Below are 6,926 nucleotides of genomic sequence, written 5' to 3' on the forward strand. Positions count from 1 at the left end.
CGGTTTGAGAAATCTCTTGAAACATTCCTATCCCAAAATCTTCATTCAAGACAAACAATGAGTAAGGGTGATGGATCCCTTTAAGTTAAACCACTAAATGAACACAAAATGAAAAGGTACGATTACATCACCAATTTATTATCTAGAAGCCACTAAATAGAGTAAAAGAGTAAAACATAATTAAATTGCCTAAGTGAATTAGGAATCTCCAAAAGAAAGGTAAATTAAACATTTTCAACTAACTCGTCATTTTTCCTCTAAACAACCCCCAACCAAAAGGAAAAAAAAACATGGTTAAAGATGAATGTGATAACTATATACATAAAAAAATAACGATAAAAACAACAAACAACATTTAAACCATCTCCCCAAAACCCAAAAGAAGAGAAAAAGGAAGGTCTAGATTTTCCCTCTAAACCACTCCAACCTCAAAAGAAAAAAGAATAATAAGGTTTAAGATAATAACGAAAAAAATGGGAAATCAACATTAGGACGGAGGAAGTACAATTTTTTGTGCTTATAACTTCAAGCAACTAACTTCCGAGTCCAACATATCAACATATAATGATGATAGTAATAGTCAAACAAGTAAATGTAAGCATCATGAACATATAAATTTCAATATCCATGGGATAATAACTTCAATCACAAAATAAACTTCCATTTTACCATATAAAAGTATACATTTACATCATAAAAGATTTGATTGTCGTTGTGAAGTACTGAGATAGAATCATAAAAGAGAAAGAAGCAAAAGAGAAGCTCAGAAAAAGAAATGGCAGAGGAGACACTTGCGCCTAGAAGAAAGAGAAAAAGTTTGTGTTTGAAGAAGAAAGAAAAAAAGGAACATAGTATAAAGCATTACAAACTCGAGCAGAAGTTAATGTTTACAAAGAAAACATAACAGTACATGGAGACAAGCTCTATTGCTCAAACAGAAAAATGTCCATTTTTTCTTAATCTCTTTTTCATCTCGTATAAAGAAACTAATCGCTTCTCCCCCTTCTCCCCGTAGAATTTTGCATCTCATTACCACTTCTGACTTCTGTAATGCACATTGTTCACGCATGGCACATGAAGTGATAACCCCTTGTATCACACCATTCTACTCTCTTTGAATATTGTAAAACATAAAAATGGAATCTTGGACAAAATGGTTGTTTAAAGGTAGGTACTAAGCGCTAATCAAGATGCTTAAGTATTCCTAGTAAGTATCACTAGCATATAAATGAAGTGATTAAGGTCTTTGCATAATGAGTACACATTGGATATGTATAAACGAGCACACAGGGAATACCACTTTTCACTCTTTCTTCAGCCATGCCTTTAAGGAAGCTAAAGCAGTTGCTGCAGTCAGATCACTTCACGCGACAGATGAAACTACTGGGTGAAGAAATTTATCAAAGTGAGGGGACTAAATAACCAACAAATTTAGCATGAATAACACAATACAAGTACCACAAACTCAACTCAACAAAAGATGAAAATGTTCTTTCTCTTGGTGGAGACAACATAATCTGATAGCATCCGCGGTGGCGCACCTCCATTAACGTTGAAGGGTTCAATGAAAAATCAAGAAGATGATTATCAAGGAAGAAGTGTCCAAATATTGTGGCAAGAAGTGACCTAAATGTTACATATATTTCTTGATCTAAGTACAAGTACATGAGAAGGAAGATTGGGGCCGCATGAGAACCCAATGGAGGGGCCAACACGAAGCCCAAGAGAGGCCGTGTCATTTTTGGACATTATATTTGGGTGCAAATTTTGCACTTCTACCATTATTTTTGTTAGGAAGTTTTTGGAATAGTTTTACTAACTTTACTAGTTTAAAAGTTCCCTAGTTATTATTATCATAACAGGTAGGATTTAAATCTCAACTTATTTAGGATTGGTTTTCCCGGTACATACGAGTGAATTTTGTTATTAAAGACATGATCAATATCATTCGAGCGTTTCTCTTTTTTACACACTTGTGTGGGGTGATTATGAATTTATCTTACAATCTGACCAGGTAAAATTAATTCCTAACTGATAACTTTAGTTTTAATTAAAGTAAATTATATAATGTAATTAGTCTTCCACTAATTGTCGTCCCTAATTTCTTCAAAATATGGGTCCGGATCGCTTTTGATATATGTTCTTGAATTGACACATATAGTATCATAAGTAGTTTTAATCCGCTACATTTGATACTAAAATCACTTAGATATCTTAAGACTTTATCTTAAAATTTGGAGATTTTATTCTCAATCCCACATATCTTCCAATCCTACTTTTTAATCTTAGTATTTTCTTTGGAAACAGCCTCTCTACCTCCGCGAGGTAGTGATAAGGTCTACTACATCCTACCCTCCCCACACCTCAATGTGGGATTTCACTGGGTATTATTTTTGTTTCCGCAATATTTTTTTGTTTATTCAAATAACCCAATTCTTATCATAATCCTTGCTATTTTCCTATACTTAGTAGAAACTAGAATGTTCAAATGACAAAGACAAAGCTAAATTCTCATGCCCGAGAAAGCGATGATCAACATTATTCAGTATTTGTCAAAAAAAAAAAACTAACTCGACTGCTCATGCCTACTGTCAAGGATGAAAACGTATATTAATAACCAGATAAAAAAGGATTAACATGAAAAATCACCATGAGATTTGGTTTTATAGCCCTTCAAAAACTTGTTTTTAGTTTTACATCCTCATAGAAATAGATCTGAAAAGGTCACTTTTTTCTATCCAATTCATAAGTGGCAAAGACATCATTTCCTCCAAATTACCCAACAACACAATACCTCAATTCTAAGTTAATCGGAGTCCAGTATATGAATCATTTATATGTCTTACTGCTCTATTCAAATCCATTTCATTCCAATACTAAGTAAAGTATTTATTTTTAACACAACATAAGGGTTCTGCGCATTTCACACTTACCCCAACAAGAACATATAATCTCTAAGTAACTTGTGAGCTGTCTGGTAATGCAAGGAGAAAAAAATCAAGATTTTTCCCCAAATGTGGTTGCTGTTTATATCATAACTTCGTGATTATCACCTAACCCAACAACTATGACCAATAAAGTCAAATCCTCGATATCACCGAGCAAGTTTTACAAGCAACTGAAAACTCAAAAAGTCGGTCAAAATCGAGCAATCCAACACAAAAGGAACAAAGTTGATCAAAACCCAATATTCATATCAATATTTGAACTCAGTAGAATCATAGATCCTAATTTTTTATTAAAAAAACAAACAAATACCATTTTTTTATAAGAGCAAAAACTAAACAGTGAATTCAAGGGAGAAAAAATAAGAACGAGAAGTTGAAATTTAGACTATATATATATGTATGAGCAGGAAAATTAATGGGTCGATGAGAGAACCTGATAATCAGATGGAGAAGATGATCGACCAATTTCTGGTCGAAAACATAAATTATTGGATTTGTTAAAGTGGGTGTAAAGCTACATATCCATTGATGACGGTTTTGTCATGGTGCTAGGAAATCGACAAAGTATGCCGCTCGAGAGAATATGGATAGATGAGAACAGAGAGAAAGAGAGAGAGAGAGAGTTTTTGGGTGCCTGTGTAGGTGTGGCTCTCAGAGAAAGAGGGAGTAGGGGAATACAGAGCCAAAGAGAAGGATTAAGCATTGATAATTGTGTATTTATTGTACTATATATATTATAATAATAGTTAATCTATGTGTTAGAATGGAGTATACAATTATTTTTTGATTTACTTCTTAGGAAATTTTGTAAATAGCATAGTTTGTATATGTATCGCTTGTAGCTATAATTTAAATTGTTATGTGTGACTTTGTTTGTATAATTTATGGGTACGTTTGTATAATTGAGTTATTTTTATTTTTATTTGCATAAATTGGTTAGTATCAATTGATTTGTATTTGATTATGTATTAATTCAAAATAACAAATTCATATAAATACAAACATATACAAATAATATTATATAAATTAGATGATGCAATTATATAAATATACACGCTTATACAAGCTGGAAAAAATGGAGACGTAATTATCACTGAATGTTGGTGGCGAATAGTAATTAACAAAAATTATTGCTATGATGACTAATTTAATTAGTATATATTTGCTTAACTCTGTAATTTCTCCTATATTTTTTAGGTTAGGGTAAAATTATGGGCGGACCCACATGCACTCGCGAGGGTGCACGTGCACGCAGTAACTTTTAAAATAGAAATTATATATATATATATATATATATATAATTAATAAAACGAATATATATTTAATTGTACACTTTAAGATTTAAAAGTTATTGTGCGTACGCTGATCGAAGTTGTCTATTTGTAGCTCAATTAAGTGAGATTGAATCCCACCGAAGGCAACCTATTTTTTACTTAAAATTCAGTGTTTTCTCTTTTCTTTTTATAAAAACTTTTGATCCATTATCAATTCTTACCGAAGTTAACTTTTTTTTTAACTTTAAATTCAACTTCTAATTTTCTCTTTAAAAAAATCTTTTGTTCCATTCCTTTCTTAATTGAATTTATCAACAAATTTTTAAACAAAATATAAGATTAACTTTTCCTAGAACAATTCTAAATAAAATAAAACACTTCTAGAAATTTTGTTGCTTACAAGTATTCTTTCCTAGAACAATTCTAAATAAAATATAAGATTTTCAGAAAATCTACCGCTTACAAGTATTCTTCACTGCAGATTAAAGTCCTACTCCAATTATCTCGCATAAATTGGTAAATTCTCTTTATAAACGTATTATTTTTGTAAGAATTTGTTGTTGATTCTTGTGGTTTGAAATGGATAGTTTTTTGACAAACATAATTCTTCTCAACTAAGTTCTAGTTTTAGAGACAATTCTTTTGCATTTTACAACTTAAACCGAATCCTGGAGAAAGAATATTCATTGATAAATATAGCCCTAGAATACGAGATGAAGTGAGAAGAGACTATATTCAACAAGTTCCTTGTCAACTGGATATTAATGATAATGAATAACCTCAAGCTAGATTCGAAACAAAAATGCATCGATTTTGTAAGGCATCGTTTAGGGTTCATATTCTAGATGGTTGGAGTATAGTATGAAGAAAGATGATGTATTTTGCTTATGTTGCTATTTTTTTAGAAATGACCATGTAAAGAAAAATGCAAGTGATTTTTTCACGAATATTGATTTTTATTTTTTATTTTTTAATTATAATGTCAATATTGATTAAAGTGAAATAAAATAATAAACTTCACAATTAAAATTTTATTGGGGCTTCAAAATTTTCGTAGACTAACCAAGATGCTTCACCAATCTTACCCTTAAGTTTTTCCCCCCAATTTTCAAATCTTGAATTCACCTCTGAGTTTAATTTAGAAAAATTTTCAGAAACAGCAAACATCGTGCCATAAATAGACAATCTTTGTTACCATTTCACTAATTACAATATATAGCTAACACTTTGGTCGTTGCTAAGAAAAAAATACAAATACAAACTAACTAATTAAAGTAAAACTCGGAAGAAATCTTTTTTCAATATGTTAAACTAATTACAATTACCCTTCCATTTCATAATAGCACGCCGTTCTCTCTAAATAACACATCGATCCGAGCAGCAAATTGAAACACAAATTTGGTAATTCATTAGTATTCTTCAACCCGCATCAATAAGACGTTTTCTCTGACACAACTCACCATTGATAAGGTGTTATCTCGATAATCAATTTCGTGTATGAATTATGATTTTATATTGTTATTATACATTGTTATGTATAATTTGTTGTAAAATATTCAACGGTATGCATCTAAAAATTGTTAGTTATTCATCCGTGCATAACAATTTTGATTGAGATACAAATTTTATTGGGGTAGAAATTTAGGGATTTGCAATTTTATATTGAACGGGTAGATTTGTAATGGATATACAAAGTATCTTATTATCTTTTTAGTGTGTTTAATAGAAATTTCTATGTAAAAAGGTATTAATTATAACAATGAAAAGTATCAAATTTCCGATCATGCACTTGAAAAGTTGGAAAGAATTAATACATTTGTTATGTTGGATATACGATAGAGGCAATTATATTAAAGGATAAGCAACATATACATAATCAGTTGAGGAAATTAGTAAATGAATTGTTATAGATTTGAGATGCAGTTGTATAGTATTGATGCATCTCTAAAATATATAACAATATAGGAGAAAGAATACATGCCTCATTGAAGAAAGATCCAAAGAAAAATAAAAAAATATCCATTATGTATAACTGTATTCATCAAGGTTAAGAAATATAGAAATAAAAACCTTCAAATGGAAGGAGTGGGGACTATATGATATAAGTATTAATGATACATATGATGAACAAGCATTAGTGCTTGTAGAAGTATGTGTGTCAGTTGTGTGTGATTTGATCAATTGTGTGATTATTCTGAACACTAGTTGCTTATTGAAACTAGACGATGCTAAAGGTTGTGATGGCACAATATTCAGTTAACCATCTATTTCAATTTCAAACAAAATGGTCAAATACATTCAGTATATTGTTTTCATATTTGTTTTCATATTTAAAATGAACAGAAGTTGTTACTTTCATTTTTATTTAGAATGGATATAAATAAATACAAGTTGTTTCTTCTCTTTCCAAATGTGTATGCATGTTTGTTTGATGACTATTTATTTGTAGTATTAAGTAATTAGCAGCCTCTTAAAATTATCCGCATAATTCACTTATACACTTCAACTAAGGCTATTACCTATTGAATACTTTTATCTATCTAAACTTTGTTCCTATTAAGACATTTTTCGGTAATAAGCAAAATATGTAAAGTCTGTAAAATACACTCTCGATGACATGGCAAAATACTTATGAAAAGACGACATGTGGCAAGTGGGCCCCAAAAATTATTTTTTTAATTTTTAGAAACAAAATTTATGTCAA

At 30.4% G+C, this 6,926-nt stretch overlaps 1 protein-coding gene across 6 annotated transcripts in view; it reads right to left on the reverse strand.

Annotated features, from left to right (window-relative positions):
• The window catches only part of LOC107002386 (E3 ubiquitin-protein ligase MBR2-like), a 12,267-nt gene extending 8,616 nt beyond the window's left edge, over positions 1 to 3,651 (reverse strand). For 2 of the 6 annotated variants that reach the window (XM_015200395.2, XM_015200393.2), the window contains exons 1-2: positions 3,382 to 3,650; positions 1,298 to 1,380 (exon numbers count right to left, since the gene is read on the reverse strand). The gene's annotated coding sequence lies outside the window, so the exon portion shown is untranslated. Of the gene's footprint in view, positions 1 to 1,297; positions 1,384 to 3,381 lie in introns of all 6 variants that reach the window. The other 4 variants (XM_015200390.2, XM_015200394.2, XM_015200392.2 and 1 more) reach the window with 3 other exon arrangements.
• Between the last annotated feature and the right edge of the window lie 3,275 nt (positions 3,652 to 6,926).

This window comes from Solanum pennellii, chromosome 10 (genome assembly GCF_001406875.1).
Source record: "Solanum pennellii chromosome 10, SPENNV200".
NCBI lineage: Eukaryota > Viridiplantae > Streptophyta > Magnoliopsida > Solanales > Solanaceae > Solanum > Solanum pennellii.